At 33.1% G+C, this 19,678-nt stretch overlaps 1 long non-coding RNA gene and 1 pseudogene across 1 annotated transcript; both read right to left on the bottom strand.

The window, feature by feature from the left end:
- Nucleotides 1–489: 489 nt before the first annotated feature.
- On the bottom strand, nucleotides 490–3,367 carry LOC145054739 (receptor-like protein EIX1; annotated as a pseudogene).
- Nucleotides 3,368–7,016: 3,649 nt separating this feature from the next.
- LOC145054738 (uncharacterized) lies at nucleotides 7,017–18,605 on the bottom strand. The gene is made up of 2 exons (XR_013684904.1): nucleotides 18,190–18,605; nucleotides 7,017–7,191 (listed from the first exon to the last, which is right to left on the bottom strand). It is a non-coding gene; the product is annotated as an uncharacterized LOC145054738 (long non-coding RNA).
- Nucleotides 18,606–19,678: the final 1,073 nt, after the last annotated feature.

The following is a 19,678-nucleotide window of genomic DNA, read 5'->3' as shown; positions in this document are numbered from 1 at the left end:
GTGCTGTGAGAATGACAAAAAAATATGTTGTTTCATAATATGAATACGTTCAATCTTACATAACTATTGTCATTATCATACATTCTTACTAATTAAACCGTCTATAAAGTTATTATATACTTTTTATTATTGTTCTCATTCTGTCATAATGCTGTCAGAATGTCTATTGAGTCGTATTTTGTCGGAATAAAAATAAGTAAAAAACGATGCGTGAGAACAAAAAATGAATAAAAATTAGTGAGAATGCATGAAAATGACGATATTTTTGTAAGGTTGAACGTATTTACATTACTAAACAACTTATTCTATTAGTAATTCTCATCGAATAGCGTTGTCCACACATACACACACACACACACACACACACATATATATATATATATATATACAATGCTAAACCACCCGTTTAATTTCAAAACCCAATAAATTCGTATCAAACCAATTCTTTCCTATACCAGTCGGTTCGGGTGTTTTTGCAGGTCTAATTTTAAGCTTATTTTTGAATGCTACAAATATAGGAACTTTGTAGGATGTCTTATTTCATACAACACGGGGAAAATGGCCACCCATCGTGTTAGTGACAAATTTATTGATACCGGGGACTTAAAACCCCTGTCAAATTACATTATATACTAAAAAAATAGAGAGAAATTTACGTCTGTCTAGCCTTTTGCAAATTTGAAATTAACACCACCACCTACATATAGACCCAAGCTTTGAAGTTATCATAACATTGAAAAAAAACATGTCTTCCACGACGGTTCACAAGTAAAACCCCACATGTTATCCAAAATCCAGTAGCAAAACTAGTCCCCCCACCAATATAGAACCATCCCCAAACTTCATCTACGCCTTCTGCATCACCCTCACTTTCTCCAACGACGGGTGGTACTTTTAAATCTTCAGCCCCGGGACATTTTTCGGTAAGAGGAGGTCCACATAGTCCTGCATTTCCATTGTATCTTAAAGGGGGAAAAGATTGGAGTTGAGTGCTAGATGGGATTCTCCCCGACAAGTTATTAAATGACACGTCTAGGTAATTCAGTAAACTCATTTGAGACATGCTTGATGGCATCCGTCCTGAAACATTGTTCTAGATAAATCCAACGTCAAAAGATTTTTCATCTCACCAATTGTGCGTGGAATCTCTCCAAATAGAGAGTTCATTGACAAGTTCAGGGCAATCAAGCCATATAGATTGGTAATTTCATATGGTATTTGTCCTGTTAAATTGTTGCTTGACAAGTCAATGCTCTTCAAAAATTTCAGAATGCTAAAGAATCCACGTTCATCTCCATGCCACTGAATAATTGCATGGTCAACATATGTGTCCTGTATATGTGTATCCCCACTTCTTACAATTGTATTAAATTGTACATCTTGTAAGGATCCTTTTTGAGCCATGCTTGTAAGATTACTCAAACATGAGGGGATGGTTCCATGGAGATTGTTCACTGACAAGTCCAAAATTTGAAGATATACTAATTGACATAATTGTAAAGGGATGGTTCCAAAGAAGTTGTTTGATCTTAGAATAAGAACATACAACCCTGATAAGTTTTCCCCAATCCAGACAGGCACATTATCAGAAAACTTGTTGGCCCCCAAATTCAACGATTTTAAACTCGTGCAATTTTTTAAAGACAAAGGCAATTCTCCAGAGAAGTTGTTCTTGTATAAATACAATACACTGAGATTGATCAGATATTCAATAGAGGGAGGAAGCCTTCCAAAAAGATTATTTTGTCCGAGATTAAGAACTTTTAGCTTTTTAAAATTCCACAAACAGTCCGGGAGTTATCCGATTAATGAGTTATGAGAGAGGTCAAGAAATGTCAAGAACCCATCAACAATTTGGCATATAAAGGAGATCCATCCATAGAAGTTATTTCTAGAAAGATCTAATGATGCTAAAGCGGAAGAGACTTTCGGTATTTGGCCATAAAACTTGTTGTAACTCAAATCTATCACTGAACCACTAGCAAAATTTGATGATAAATCTGGTATTTTCCCGCTTATGTTGTTGGAAGAGATATTCAAATATTCTAATTGAGAAGGCCACATGTCCCAAAACTTGTGAGGAATTGTGTCTGAAATACTATTATTGGAAATAACAAGATGTGTAAGATTTTTGAGTGTGTGAATCCATTTAGGGAAGTGAGGCCCTATGTTGCAAGACCTCAGATCAAAATACTCTACATAATAGAGGCTTAACAAGTGATATGTGGAAGGAACTCTAATTTTATTAAAAGAAAAGTCAAGCCTTTTAAGTCTGTGTAGTTCCCATAGTTTCTCATTTATACTTCCAATTAAGTGATTATGAGATAAGTCCAAGTATTCAAGGGATGAAAACTTTTGGACCTCATCGGACAATGACCCTGTAAGTTGGCTTCCTGGAGCATACAACTCTCGTAATGTAAGCGATGTGCATCCTGACAAGTTGTTGAGAAAATCAGGAAATTTGACAACAACGGAGTTGTTATTGAAGTACAAATTTTCTAAACCACAGAGGTTACCAAGATATTTAGGGATCCCATCTAACATGTTGCTAGAGAGATAAAGATGGAGAAGGTTATTGCTAGTTAATGGGAGCAACCAACGATACATGGATGAGTTAAGATTGTTATCACTGAGATCAAGGGAATGAATAGATGAAGAAGAGTTGAGAAATGAAGAATATGGATACATGACTTATGAGAGCTCGCATCCCTTTAAACTTAAAAGTGATAGTTTCCGGAGACTCAAAGTTACATCTACCCAATGATTTTGTTTGGCTAATGAAATCTCATCCATTTGAAGTTCCTCCAAATGAGAAAGATGGGACAACCACTCTAGATTATCAACTCTATAGCTTCCAACAGATCCAAGGTAGAGCCATTGCAAGTTGGTGAGGTTTCCAAACTCTAGAGGAATGGTTCCATGAAAGGAGTTATAGGAAAGGTTAAGGTACCTTAACCGAGTCATGGAACCAATGAAACTAGGAATGATTCCATGAAAAGAATTTCTAGAAAGGTCAAGATGATTCAAATAAGTTAAGTTAAGCAATGAATTGTTTATCTCACCTCCAAGACTAGAGCCGGAAATATCAAGCCGTATGACATGACATGTTTGGTTGTTGCACGTGACTCCTTTCCAATTACAACAATCATGTTCGTTAGATCTCCATGTAGAGAGAGTATCATTGGGGTCATGAAGGGAAGCTTTGAAAAGAAGGAGATCAAGCCTCTCCTTATGCAAACACTTGTTCGTAACACCATTTCTATAATCGCCTCCCAATTGGCTAGCAGTTTTAGTCACAAGGAGCAAGAGAAGTGAGAAAAGTAAAAAAAAACAAGGATTCATTTTGTAAAATGAAAATCTTGGGAGATTTTTGGTTTGTATATGAAGTAAGAACTGCCCCCATGAGGGTTTATAATAGTGTGAGTGGCCTCCTACTTGTGTGGGCCACACAATACTTAATTTCCATGAAATTATAACATAACTAAAAGACTCGTTCAAAAGTCTTGTAAGTATTGTCAATTTGTATTTGTATTCATTATATATATATATATATATATATATATATATATATATATATATATATATATATATATATATATATATTCCAATCTTGTTATATTTTTAAAGACTTTAAAAGCGATGTTACATAAAATTATGGTTAATTGTAGAACTATTATCATGACACAGTACAAAACCTTCACCGAATCCAAACAAATAAGAGCAATCGTTGAATTCACCCCCCAATTTAACACCAATTATTTAATGAATCCACCTCCATTATTTAAACAATTTATGTTTATGCCCAGATAGCAAGAATACTTCATCCTATCCTCCAAAGTATTTCATACCTAAACAGATTTATAAAAATCAATTAGTAAAGCGGATACATATATAATTTATGATATCAATTGAAAAAAATCTAATTAAACAGAAACATAAACCCACTATTCAAAAAAAATCAAAATCAAAAGGAACGTCTTTCAACTAGAAAATAGAGATGAAGAGGAAAAGTGTGCTAAGGCAACATATTCACTTTAATTGACCTCTCAAGTATGAGGCTACAATATCTATCAATCGTGTGTATTGATGTCATTGATTTCTATAAATAGATACAATCTTTCATCTAAAGAAAGAAACACCAAAGTTATGTGCATAGTATATTTCTGATTCAGCCTTATAACAATAATAAATACAACTAGTTTTCATTTAATTCAAATAGGGTCATTAATGTTTTTTATCCATTAAATCAAAATCATATATCAAAGTTTCAAAAAACTATTTGAATGTTAGCAATTCACTTTGATTGACTCGAGTTACATGCCTATTGCTATTTGCCAATCAACAAAATGAAACAACAAAGAAAAAAAAAGGAAGTGTTTTTCAACATATTTCAAGGTTAGATATGCAACACATATCCTAAAAATGAAATATATAATACATGGTTACATGTTTTGACTCCTAAACATAATCTAGATTCAACAAACAGTTAAAAAATATTGTTTTCTAGATATCGTTGTTACCAATACTTACGATGAGTATGACCCTTTTCTTAGAGAGATGTCTAAGTATATGATGTGAAAGGCACAATTTATAGATACAATGATGTCTAAGTATTATGCGCCTATTCATATTCAACTTTAGTTTTTGGTGTTTTTTTTCTTGAATATGGTTATGAAGTCACAAATACTAAATATTCGAGTACCCATAATAGAAGCTTTTTCACCCCAAAAAGCTCATGAAAATTTAAAAAAGCTATTGGAAGAGCTTTTTCATGGAGCTTGTTAATTAACAAGCTTTTGGTATGAGCTTTTTCAATGATTTGGTGGGATCCATAGATTTTCAACCAATTGCATATATACAACTTATACAAGGGTCCCACAAAAAAACAAATTGAAAAAACTCCAGTATTTTGGAGATAAAATGAGTTTTTTTATGAAAAAACTCCAACAAAAAGGTCTCATATTGTGGATGCACTTATAAGCTACCATCTTAATGTATATGTTTGTGATTCAAGTGCCAGGTCAGCCTTACGTACCCTGGAACAAGGCTACCGAGTGTTCGAATCCCAGCTTTGAAAATTCATTGAGGTTTCATTCTTATTATGTGTTGAAGTTTAAATAATTGATCTATATTTCTTTTAATATTAGAGAAAAGATATTTGATTAAAATTTTGTGGGGTTTGTAGCTGAAGAAGCAAGTGTATCTCTTTGATAGGAGTCCACTAGAGAGTAGTTGGCAAGGCGAAGTTAAAGGCAAAAAGAAGATGAAAAAAGTTATATTCTATTCCATCTACTTTAATTTGTTGTGTTTAAATAAACTAATAAAGCTTGTTTCTTTTATCTTTCCAACATTAGCATAATCAAAGTACTTTACTAGATGCAGGGCCTTCTTGGTTTGATCTAAGATTATGGCAACACCTACTGGATTATTCCACTGCATATGAACATATTGATTACTTAGAGTTTTTGACTATAAGGGTATTTTTTTTAAAAAAATATATAGGTATAGTTCTTTTTAATTTAACCTTACTTTTTGCCTCAAATTTTTAACAAACATGATTATAACAAACAATTTATTTGAATCTAAACCAACTTCTTATAAAAACCAACAAACAATTTTTTTAATCTAAACCAACAAACATCTTAAATTAAAACCAATTCTTAGGTACGATGTTTTAACTACAAAACCAATTCGTGTACCATCAATGTTAATCACCGGTCAAACAATGTGCACACTCATTGATAGAAGGAGAAAAAGGCCCAAAAAAATACATCTAAATTCCATGGTTTCCACATCGATTGATCTCAAAACACACCACTCGACTATAGTCTCTGGATTGAACTTTTGAAGTGCACATAGAAATTTTGGTAAAGCTAAATAAGATTTTTCCCAATTCCCAAACACCTGTTTAATTTCTTTCTATTTTTCGATCCAAGCCTTTTTGTATCAACTTCATTGTTACTCATCATTCCATTGCACATCAACTTGAGAGATTGTATAGAGATCTTCATTATAAATAATGTCTCATATGACATTAGCATCCATCTACCAAAAACAACATCAAAAAACATAGGTAATCAACAATAGCTAAACAAAATCACTAAACAACATCTACCATCAATTATAATGATAAACTCACTCTCAAAATCAGATATAAGAAATAAACATCATCTATTTAACTTTAGCAAATTGCTACATCAAAATTCAAACTCGGAAATCCCTCTCTGTTTGATTTAAACGACAACTCAGTATGTTCAATTCAAAATTTTAAACCTAAGCTTGTTCGACAAAAAATTCGACACTACCTAATAAACACACAAGAAAGTTCATAATTGAAACTTAATAAAATCGAAGCTGTGAGATGGAGAAATCAAAGTTAAACAAAGCATAATCGAAGTTGAATGTATAGAAATCGAAGCTGTGAGATGGAGTAAAAAACAAGTACATGAGATCAAGTTGTCACCGGCTCTGGACAGAGCTAGAGTTGCTATAGTCGCCGTTGTATGGTGTAACCGGTGGTGGAGTGTCCGAGCAAAGCTGTGGCCGGTAATGGTGGTTCAGGTGAGACGATGGCTTTCAAAAACTTATTGGCTTGAAAAGTAACAATTCAAAAAAATTGTTTGAGAAATTCGAAAAATCACTTTTTAAAAGTGTTTTCATTGGTTTCATGATTAGATTCTAAAATGTTTAGACTATTCACATCAATACAAGTGCAAGGCTAGTACAAGACTAATGATCTTTCAATTATGTCACATCAGGTTTTATAATTACCACTTTTAATTTATAATTTTAAAATATATCTAAAACAGATTATACTTGCTATATATTATATATGCATGTATGGTATAGCATAATACGCCTTAAAAATGTACATCATAATTCATAAAGTAACGATGTTCCCACTTATTTATGGTTGCAAGACTTTCAGCTGTTGCAAGAACTTAGCCAATGTGACTTTCAAACACTGTCCATGTTTTGCAAAGTAATTGAAAGCATCCACTATAACATCCCAAAAATACTAATAAAATTGTTCATTTTTCCAACCATCAGATCCACACAATACATGTTCCAAAATCAACCATAGCAAAATATAATACAATCATCAAAGTAAAACAATAGTCATCAATGCATAAAATCATAAGGGGATGTTGTGTAGTCAAGTCGAGCTCTTCCCTTTTGAACTGGAAGTACCTGAAAATGTCAAACCACAAAAACCGTAAGCACAAAGCTTAGTGAGTTCCCCAAAATACCACATACCATACATACGTGCCTAACATACAAATGGGCCCAACACAACATACCAATGCAAGAGTCATAAAGACAACTAGCATCTTACACAGTATAGTGAGAAGACTCACATGTCTTACGAAATCAAATAAACTACATCTCAATTTCCTGCAACAGGTGCTACAACACACCTAACGAATCAAACAAGGTCCAACCTTAGTTTATACTCTAAATCCAGCAATCTTGAGCAAAAGTCAACACATCTCAACAAGCCAGGGTCAAAACCAACAACAAACATCTCCATTAGCTGACCCTCATGTCGTGACTAGCCCATGGTCACATCGTGAGAAACGCACTCATCCCGGTCTCAACTCGATCACGGTCCAACTCAGTCTCGATCCAGGCTACCATCACGTAGGGATGTCAACGGGGGCAAACGGGACGGGGAATGCATCCCCCGCCCCCGCCCCCGCCCCCGAAATCTCCATCCTTTCCACCCCCGCACCCCGCCCCCGAATTCCCCTTCTGACCCCCGCCCCCGCCCCCGTTCCCCTGCCCCCGATTGATTTTGGGCTAACTTATTTGGGCTAAAATAAGTTCTTGTTTGGGCTAAAAGAAACTATTTTTTGGGTAACAAATATATATTTATAACATAATTTTACATGTTACAAACAACTTAAAAACATGTTTTTTGTTGAATTTTTATACGTAAAAATTATTTTATTGTTTATTATATTTATATAATTAATATATGTCAATTTATATAATTTGTTAACGGGGCCCCCACCGGGGTTTCGGGACGGGACTACCAACCCTCGCCCCCGCCCCCAAAATTAAAACGGGGGTTAACCTTGCCCCCGCCCCCGTCCCCGATTTTTTTCAACAAATGCCCCCATACGGGACGGGGCCCCCACGGGATCGGGGTCCCACGGGACTTTTTGACATCCCTACCATCACGTCGTGATAACCAGGTCATCACATCGTGACATAAACAATCCAAAGTAATCGGGAAATCTTCCCAAAAGGCTTCCTGACGTCCTATATTATCTAAAGATCGATTCTTTTAAGTTATGCATGCTTATTGTGAGTCTAAGGCTTAAACTAGGTTAAATATGGAGAAATATCACCAAAGATATCATACATGGGTCTAATACACAATCAAATTCTAGATCTAAACCACATAACACTCAAATGGCTTCAAAGATCCATAAAGTTGTCAACTTTATGGAATCCTATCACTTCAACTTGCTTAAACTTGAAGATAAAGGGACAATGACTTAGATCTAGCAACCTAGAATCATAAAGTTTGGATCTTGGACACTTACAAAGGTCTAGAGATGCCCACAATGAAGTCCCAAGCTTGCCAAGATGCTCTTAACACTTCCAAGGCCTTCTTCTTCCTTCAAAAACAATCCAAAGCATCAAAATGAACTTAAAAAAAACATAAGAGAGGGATTAGGGTTTCTCAAGAGGGTTTTAGAGGTTGAGGGTGAAGGAAACCCTAGCCTCTCACTTCCTTTAAATAGGGTCCAAGTTCGAAAATTAGGGTTTACCCCTGATTAGGTGTCATGTCGTAACCAGCATAGTGTCACGTTGTGACACTTCAATGATTATTCTCGTTTATCGCGACGACGCAACAGTGCTTCCTTCATGTCGTAACCCACCCAAAAATCATATTTTACTTTAAATTTCATACCTCAAGGATCGAGATGTTACACCCGTCATAGGTGCTCTCAAGGTTGTAGAACTCGCTACTCGGTACTTGCTCGGCCGACTGGGGAGTAGCGAGTACTCGGGAGTACTCGGGGAGTACTCAGATTCGGTAATTCATGTAGAAATGTTTTTTAGAAAATTATATATGTCAAAATCATAATTTGATTGAAATATATAACCAAAATTAGATACATGTGAATACATAAAAACTGAAATACACATAATTGTCTCACTACGTGGATAATTACTGAAAATTTAAAATATATATGTAGTAATAATCACATGTTTGTGTTAAATAATAAATCATTAAGTGCATTATACATATTAATCTTGAAATTCTTGATTTTTTTCTCTTTTTATGACAATTTTGACCCTTTGATCGAGTTTGACCGATTTTGACCGAGTTGGCCGAGTTTGACCGAGTAAGACCGAGTAGGCCCGAGTTTGACCGAGTTTGACCGATTTTTGACCGAGTTTTGGCCGATGTTGACTAAATCCGAGTTTTTTGGCCGAGTTGACATTACTCGCCTCGGTGGAGGGCTGATTCCGAGTAATCGGCCGAGTTTTGCAACACTGGGTGCTCTTATAAAACATGATTTTTTTGTAATTCATTTTAAATTTTTTTATCATAATAGCTTTAAAAAGAAGATTTTAAGCAAAACATTTTTGAACTTATTGATGTTTTTACCATAAAAACTAATGCAAACATCTTTAAAAAAAATCAGTTTGCAATCCTAAACACCATCGAGAAACCTAACCATCCATTTTGCTCAAAGAGTAGCAGCGGAACCATTTTTGTTTGCGATGATAGCTTCAAGAAAATGTAATGGTCCATTCGAACAATCCTTTAGTTGAACTAGCGGTGAGCATTGCCCTCAACTGTACTGAAACTAAAACTAGTTTGGGAGCAATGGACCATGGACCAGACCGCTAAAGCATACTGCAAGTGTTGCTTTTCTGGTACTTGGACCGATACAACATGCAATGTGTATGGTACAAGTCAATATAGTAGTTGCAATATGTTGGGGACTGTAACTTAATGAATATATAACCAAGTAATATGAAATTATAGCCTGAAATGAAGGACATACAGTAAACTATATGTTGGAAAAAATATCATATCAATCTAACTTTAAATGAATAAGTTATAACATTTTAAAATATTTCACAGATTATGCAATATACCGAAACGCTAAAAAACTTTCAACTTTGATACGTCGTCTTTGGGATACTGGTTACAAAATGAAATATAAACAGTAAAATACATTTTGGAAAAATATTATGTTAATCCGACTTCAAACGAATGACTTATTACATTTTAAAGTATTGCCTTTCAAAATTCCAGTCCAAAAACCGACCACATACTATAAGACTAATTAATGTTCTCAATGATATATGAATTCATTATATATTTATATTAAAGTATAGTATTATTTTAAGGCATCAATCATATATTTTTCTCCAGGTATACCGTCTACAAAAATATTTGTCCTCGCATTGTACCAATAAATTGAAGGCATTGACGCATGGTCCGTTCAACGCATTTTCTTACAAAAAAATAGAGCAAAGCAATTGAATCAAAGTGCTCATAGAAGTGAATCCTATTAACCAAAACGACATAAAGAAATAAGAATTTTTAATATCATTTAAGGATTTATGAATTCTATGAAATCGTGGATGGTATAACCTAGGGTGGAAGAACAATCACTATAAGAAAGGTCATGGATGGCATAACCTCCGAGTGCAAGATTATCGGGTAAGTAAAAAAGTAGGGTTTGTATGCCTTAATATGTTGTTATTTTTTGTTAAGTATTGAAATGTAATTTAGAGTACATTGTTGATATTGCTATTTAAACTAGATTGCATATATTGCATGCAAGTATGTTGCGATCCAAACTGGATTTGTTATTTGAAGGTTATTGTGATTTGTGATTATTGCATGTATGTTTGTATTTAAAGCGAATTAAGTGTACGGTAAGTAGGTTGTTATCATAAGCATGTTTCTATTATTTTAGGTATATTGCAATTTGAAAATTGTTATTCTTATTATTTATAATTGAATAGGTTGTCCCTTTTATAGTTGTTATGTTGCAGGATTTAGTAAAAATATATTAATGTACGTTTATTGTTTTACTTATTGAAGGCTAAGATTGAGAATAAGTATAGAAAAATGGTCGTCGATGAAGTAAATGCCTCAAACGGGTTCTTGGAGTAGTCATACACGGGGTGTTGGTAAGAAACTAAAACATGTACTTAAAAAAATAATCAAAACTTCAACAGTTAACTCAACGATTCACTCAACAAATACAACATTTTAACAAACGACGATGTCTAAAAATCCAAACTACCAACCAATACCACCGGTTCAATTCCAATTTGATCCCTCACTACATTAAGTTCCAAACAATCGGATTAATAAAGATGATGAAAGTGATGATCTACAAAGTTTTGACGAAGACAATTAAATTAGGTAGTATGGTTACATTTTATGAAAGTTTAAAACAATTTCCCAAGATATTTTAACTGACTTGATAAACCACTTGTATAAAATTTGTATTATAACTAAACCGAGTTTTTATAATATGTTAAAAGTTTTTTGTTATTAATTTTATTTTGGAATGCGTTTGAAAAACCAGGTAAAATACACAAAAAAGAGGATCAAAAAATACATTTGTACAATGACTATAGTGACGACAAGATGTGACGACATGTTGTGGCTATAGGTTGTCCTACAAGCATGACATGTCGTCACCAAAGGTCAACATATAGCCATAACATGTCGTCACTATAGTTGAATCTATAGCAACACGTCGTCAATACATATCTATCTTTTTTATTTCTTAAAAAGATATAGCGACAAAACTATCACGATGATATGCCATCCCTAAAAATTTACATATGACTATGACATGTCGACGACAAAAGACGCCATGGCCATGAAGTTATGATGACGTGTATATGAACAATATGTGTCGTCCCCATAGCCCTCGCTTCTTGAAGTGATATGATAAAAAGAATTAGACCATGAGTGGTTCTTCATGGGTTCATGTTTTTTGAATGGTTGCAAAACAAATATGGGTTAATAAGTAGGTGAGGTGCTGTAAGTGGTGGTGACTCTTACTCAAAAAGATAAAATTATTGCTCTTTATAAGACCCGACCTCCTTATCTTTTGGAGGCTTAGTATACAATACATTCACATCTACATATGAAGAAGTAACCATATATGTATACTAACAATTATTAATAAATACCGACTAGAAAATAAAGAGACGGCCTGAAAGGCTGAAAGTAAGGCACCACTATCCACTTTCAAGTCCTCTTCACCACATATGATGTCCCTATCTGAGCAACTAACTTTATATTCAGGAGCACTATATTGGTCATCAACTTTCTAGTCAACTTCATATTGGTTATTAACATATTATTTGTAGTGTTGAGTAAGTTGTTTGCACTTAGTTGGAATTTTCTACAAACCCATATTAGGAAATAACATAAAAGACTCCAGTTTATGAACATATACTAGGAAAAAAAGCCCAAAGAGAATGTGTTCTCAAGTTATGAAACTATTAAAGTAGCTCCCTCTTCTCATGAAATTGTGCAAATGATTTGGGACTCAGGTATATAAACATTCACCGGTAAAAGTATAAGGAGCCGAAATATAACCTAGTATATGTGTTAGCTGTTAGGTGTCACGTTGTCTAGTTATTACATATTATTTTATGAGGGTTTCATGTTGCCATAAACGATAAAAAAAAAATGCAAGTTGAATGCTATTTTGGATCAAACTTAATATATGTTGCCAATAATCTAATTACATTGTTATTTAGCGTAAATTACCAAAACTACAAACATTATGCATTAAATGCTTAAGCAAAAGGATTTTTCATTGAAAACTTACATCATCGACTTTTCTTTATGTGAATGTTATGAGAAGTATAATCTTTGTTTAGTAACACCAGAAGTTATTAGTTGTTCTTTTAACCATATATGTAATTAAACCATTTTTAATTAGTAGTGTAACGGTGAGTCATGTCTAGATGTCTAACTATGAAAAGTTGCAAATAAGAGTTGATCATTAATGCTTAAAGTATTCATGGTTTTAAAAAACGTGTGTCGACGTACACCTTAAGTTTTTCAACAACAAAATTTTTCTTTTTATAATAACTCATTCCATGTGTTGGAACCTTGTCTTCATCATCATCAACGAACACATTTCAAAACAAGACACTATGGTGCAAAATACTCATCAATCGGTACAGGGAATCATGCTTTCAAGACACCAAAAACACGCTCGATGATGTACCGAAGTTTTGCATGTGCATAGTTAAATTTTACTTTATTGGTTAATGTACATCTTTGACAAAAATCTTGAAGCCAATACATCACATTATGATACGGGATCATAAATCCCCGAATATATGCATACGTGACATCACAAAGATAATATTTTTCGGTAAAAAGAAAAAAATAATAATTAGTTTTTTAACTAAGATAAAAGTATTTAAGAAACCATAAACTTGGGTGGTAGTGGAAACAAACAAAAATAATACATGTGGATTTGCTAATGCTTATGATAATATTCTAGAATTATGTGTTAGTCCTTCCCAATCAGCCACAATAAACGTAAAAATCATGTTGAAGTGACAAACTATCAATACATTTTGATAACAATCGTCTTTTCCCCTATCTCTATAAATCTTGTTCTTCACAGGGATAAAATGGATCATAGTGTCATCAAGTGCACCAATAGCTCATTTGAAAATCAGTCATCTTCTTATCATGTCTAGAAATGTTTGGATTCACATTAAAAAAAGTTGGTACTATAATGTCTTTTATACATAGCATTATTTTGTCCAACACTTCATGAAAAAAATTATGAATTGTTTGCTTTGAATGTTGAAAACTCCGTTTGATAATCACGTAAAATTAATTATGACCAATTATCATAAAAAACAAAGCAATCTTTACATCAATCGATACATGTTAACAACATACTTGGACAAAAGATTCACGTAACATGTGTAGTACTACACATTGTGGAGGATTACGTTCCAATAACTCTAACGTGTATTCATCTCCCGTCATTTTCAAGTAATTATCTCGCACTCATTTCACACCCGTCATAAAAAAATAGCGGAAATAAAAGTAGATTGGAATTACAAGAAGTATATTTTGATCATGATTCATTATGAACCTATTAATCAACAAAAATAGAAGTTTAAAACATAACATCAACCAAAATTCAATTAGCAAAAAACATATCATTAACCAAACTCAAATGGCAAAAAATAATAATAATAACATTAATCAAAGTGTTCCAACACAAGGATTTAAAAAAAAAAAAAAAAAAAAAAAAAAAAAAAAAAAAAAAAAAAAAAAAAACACTAGTTCTAACACAAGCAAAAGCCTTCAACAGTGGTTCCAACACAAACAAAATCATCGGACAATCTTTTCGTTCTTTAGAACTACTAAATGTGTACCAGTCATCTCGATCCATCATCTTAATATTTCGGGATCATTGGGAAAATTTATCCACATCTCTCTCACATTTATAGTCCCTCCAAAAATGTGATAAGCAAGCCTAACTCAAGCAACTCTTAACTTCTTTAAACATTGAGCAATTATATATCGTATTAGCCCTTTAATCAAATGTCATAGAGCTTTTTACATATCAGGTGCTAAATCGTCAAAACGCTAATAGAAAATTTAGGTGAGGCACCGAAAGGTGAATCGGGTGAGGCACAAGGAGCTCGAGCTTTGGGAGTTGAGGGTTTAGCCCTTTTGTTGGGGTTACCGGAAGGCAAAGCAATAGAAAGTGGTGGCTCAGGAAAAGGTTCACTGGTATGATGGGGAGTGTCATCATCTTCATTTATGGTAAGAGAAAGGGTATCCATAAGCTTAAGTGGTTTGACATGACAAGAAGATGATACATGTCTCGATGTTGTTTGAGATGGGGTCCACCTGAGATTACCAAGATTACCAGTGACATTATTTCCATCAAAGAGGGTTCTATGTCCTGATATTGTTTGGGATGAGGTCCACCTGAGATTACCATTAACACTATTACCAAGATTACCAGTGACATTATTTCCATCAAAGAGGGTTCTATGTCCTGATATTGTTTGGGATGAGGTCCACCTGAGATTACCATTAACACTATTTCCATCAAAGATGGTTACACAAAGCTTTGGAAACGACAATGGGAGAGTTTTCAAGTAAGCGACCTTTGGATATCCTTAAGCCCAATATAAGAAAAGTAATATAAGAATAATTGCCAACTATATACAATAATGTTAAAAAAAAATACACACACCTTATACAATTAGTGAGCCTTTTCCTGAGCCGAAACCTTTTGGTGCTTCACCTTCTGGCAACCTCAACAAAAGGGTTAAACCATCAACTCCTAGAGCTCAAGCAACAAGTGCCTCACTAGATCCACCTTTCGGTGCCTCACCTAAAGCTTCTATTAACGTTGGTGATTTAACACTTGATATGTAAAAAGCTCTACGACATTTGATTAAAGGGGCTAATGGGGCATACAGCTCATCAATGTTTAGAGATGTTAGAGTTGCTTGAGTTAATCCCGATGCATCATCTATGTTGTGTTATTTATCACATTTTTGGAGGGACCATGAATGTGAGAGATGTGGATAAATTTGCTCAATGATCTTGAGATATTAATAGAATGGATCGAGATGACTGGTACAGGTTAAAGGATTCTAAAGGATGGAAAGATTGTCCGATGATTTTGCTTATGTTAGAACAATTTTTTATAAGTTTTTGTTTGTGTTTGAACTATTGGTTAGGGTTTTTTGTTTGTGTTGGAACTATTAGGTTAATGTTATGTTTTTTTGCTACTTGAATTTTGGTTAATGTTATGTTTTTTGCTACTGTAATTTTGGTTAATGTTATATTTTATTTTACTTAAATATTGGTTAATGTTATGTTTTTTGCCACTTAAATTTTGGTTAATGTTATGTTTTAAAGTTCTCCTTTTGTTGATTAAATAGGTTCTTAATGAATCACGATTACAAGCTACTTCTCGTAATTCTAATATATTTATATGTCCGCTATTTTTGGAAGAGTGCGGGACAATAATTCAAAAATGACGGGACATGAATACACGTAAGAGTTATTGGAACGTAATCCTCTACAATATGTTGAAATACTACGCATGTCCCTAGCATACACATCAGAGGTATTGAAACGTAATCCTCTACAATATGTTGGAGTACTACACATGTCCCATGAATCTTTTGTCGAACAATGTTGTCATTTTAGAGTAAATTACTCGTTAAAGGATAGCAAACATGAATCAGTTGAGGAAAAGATGATTATGTTTTTTATAATGATCGGTCATTAATCAATGTTACGTGATTGAGCATATTTCAAACACTTAAATCAAAAAAGTCATAAATTTTTTCATGATGTGTTGGACAAAATAACGTCATTCACAAAAAACATTATAGTCACAACTTTTTTTAATCTGAATCCAAACATTTAGGAACACGACAAGAGGATATGACGGGTTTTCAAATGAGCGGTTGGTGCACTTGATGACACTTTGATGCATAATGTTGTCCTTGTTAAGAAACAAGATTTATATAGAGATAAGAAAAAAGACGATTGTTACAAAAATGTATTGGCAATTACCGACTTCAACATAACTTTTACGTTTATTGAGACCGGTTGGGAAAAAATATCCCATGATTCTAGAATATTATCAGAAGCATTAACATATCCATATGCACCATTCTCGTTTCCACCAAATAAGCTTATGGTTTTTTAAGTATTTTTATCTTAGTTTAAAAACGGATTAATTTTTTGCATTTTTACAGGGAAAATATTATCTTTGTGATACCTAAAGCTAGCAAAAATCGACCAAACCCGCTAAGCCAACTCAAAATTAGTGGGTTGGGTTGAGATTTTTAGCCCATTTAACTTATTAAATGGGTCAACCCGTCTAACCCATTTAATTAAATGGGTTGGGTAAAAATTATCAACGCGTCAACCCATTTAACTTTTATATATATATATATATATATATATATATATATATATATATATATATATTAATCAAAGTATAAATTTGTAAATTCTAATGTTGCATTATTATTATCTATGTTTAATAAAATTCAATGCTAATTTTCATCATTTTTTTAGAGCCGATAATACTAGTCACTCTCCAAAAGCACTGTGAAACCAAAAAGTAAATAACATTATTCCTTAGGTCATTCCAACACTTTCTTTAAAGAAAGTTATGATGCATCACACTAAGTCCATATCATCAACGGTATCTCTTAGGCCTTCATATCATATAAAAGAAAATCACGCCATGTGAGAAGCTTAGCAAAAAAATATTTATAAGACAAAGCTTCAAATGTTATCCAAAATTTCCTTTACCAAATTATCTGTCTTACGATTTTTTTTGCCCTTTATCTAATGTGTGTTTGTGTTTGGTTGTCTAACACAGCCGAGGTGGCGTGATGAACCACTTGAAGATTATTTGTCAGTTCAATTGTCCCAAGAGCATGGATATGTGCTCATTAATAGAATGCTTAGAAAGAGGAGGCAAATAGAGTATGATAATAATAACCACACTTTTCATTGAGGTTCTTTTGTTCCTTTGGCATACATTATTATCCTATTAGAATATTATGTACCTCCAATCCTCCATCTAGTAGGTCCAGTTTTTCACCATGTGTGTCTCATCCATTCATTAATCACGAATGTAAATTCTAAGCCAAAGTTGCACAAAGAATGTGTGTATATCGACTATGCTCGACCTAAACATGTTCCTTCTACACTCTACTCCCTTTTTCCTTATTAAATATTTGAATACCTATAAGTTGTGCTTTAAGTGCCAAATTTGCATCAAGTACCTTAGAACAAGACTACCAAGATTTTATTCTTATTATATGTCAAAAGTTTTTAAAAAATATCCATGTTTTCCTCCAGGAATATAATATTTGGTAAAAAAAATCTGTGGGCTTTGTAGCTAAGAAGCAAGTGTATCTTCATAGGACTCCATCAGGAAGCAAGTGACAAAACAAAAAGGCATTAATAGCTGATGGATGATGAAAGGAAGATTGAGGAACAATTACTTTGTCCACGAGCTCATTACATTATGTTTTCCATCTACTCTTGGAAAAGCTTGATCAAATTGTAACAGGAAAAACAAGAAACAACCCACTTCATATCCAAACAACTAATATACTGAAATCATAACACAGTAAAAGAAAGTTTACCTGATTTGAAAAGCTACGACCTGCGATTCCAGATTAGACAAGGGAAAAAAAAAGCTTGCGTCACTCGAATCCAAAGTCCCGGTGGCCATAGAATAAGCAGCTTCTTCTAATCCATAGCTCCATCACAGGCATTCACATCGAACAACGATGCCACAATAGCACACTTTCTTATAAACACATCATACGATTTGAGACCTAGAATCATACGATTTGAGCCCTAATTCAACTGATTTCATGTGCTTTATGTGATAACTGGAGGCGAAATGTAGAATGAATGACTTCCCCAAATTCGCTCTCGTATGCGGCGGAATTGTTTTTGATAACGATGGTAACCCTAATGCGCTGTTTTGTAACGCAGCAAGAAGTTGGGATGGGTTATTTTCTAAGAAAATTGAAATGTGATTTTATTTGGTTAACTTTTTTAATGTCTTCTTATTTTATTATCAAATGAAAAAAATTGGGATATATTTTGTTTTATCTATATAAATTTGAATAATAATTGTTTTTTGTTTTTTCGATTTATATGACAACTAAAAACAGAATTTGTTGGACAAAAGTAGAGAAAAATGTTTTTAAGAAAAGAAAAAATGGTTTTAAAGGGTATGAATGTATATAATTTGTATTAAAAATAAATAAATAAATCCTAAAATTGTGGTTAGTCTTCTTATATTTAGAAATTTAACTATTTTAATCTTTTTAAATAAGATATTTTTTGCTCCATGGTTATCATTCCCATGGGAAGAAATCATCTTCTTTCTTAGCAATGGTGCCTTCATAAATAAGTTTATTTTTTGTTCTTAGTTTGTAAATTACTTATTTTTTTGCAATTTTATTGTTAGGTTGAACTTGTGATGTTTTTTTTTTTTCTTTTGTTGGGAAAGAATACGAGTTAGAAAAACTAGAAATAAAGTTGGTTTTTGAAAATATAAGTAATGGTTTTGATTGTGTATATTTGTATCAATGTTCTAAATAAGATGAGGAAGCTTCAAGCTTTATAAGTTAGGGTGAGACCATGGCATTTTTAATGCATCACACAATTTTGTATATAATTATATATGTTAACATATATGTTTCCTGTTATATAAAAATAAAAATATATGACTTAAGATGGTGTTTTTTCTGGTACAAACATATGATGCATATTGGCTGAACCATGACAATTTTGTATATAATTTATAATTTTATATGTGAACATATATGTTTCCTGTTATATAAAAGTATATGACTTAAGGTGGTGTTTCTTATGACATCAGGTACAAGCATATGACATGTATCGGCTAAATGATACCGAGTATTTTAGAACATAGTAAATTGTATAAATGGTATGTGCGAGTTTAAATCCAAGTTTAAAAAATCTAACACTAGCATTTCTCATAGTTTTATTTTCTTGCAAAGATGGTCCTACAAACAATGTTTACAATCAAACATTAAATACCATAAAAATGTCCATTTTATTCTCCTTTTATCATTTTCTTATTTATTTATTTAT

The sequence above is a fragment of the Lactuca serriola genome, chromosome 5 (genome assembly GCF_051521515.1).
Source record: "Lactuca serriola cultivar US96UC23 chromosome 5, Lser_US96UC23_V15, whole genome shotgun sequence".
Classification (NCBI taxonomy): domain Eukaryota; kingdom Viridiplantae; phylum Streptophyta; class Magnoliopsida; order Asterales; family Asteraceae; genus Lactuca; species Lactuca serriola.
This window is presented reverse-complemented; position numbering and strand designations above follow the sequence as displayed.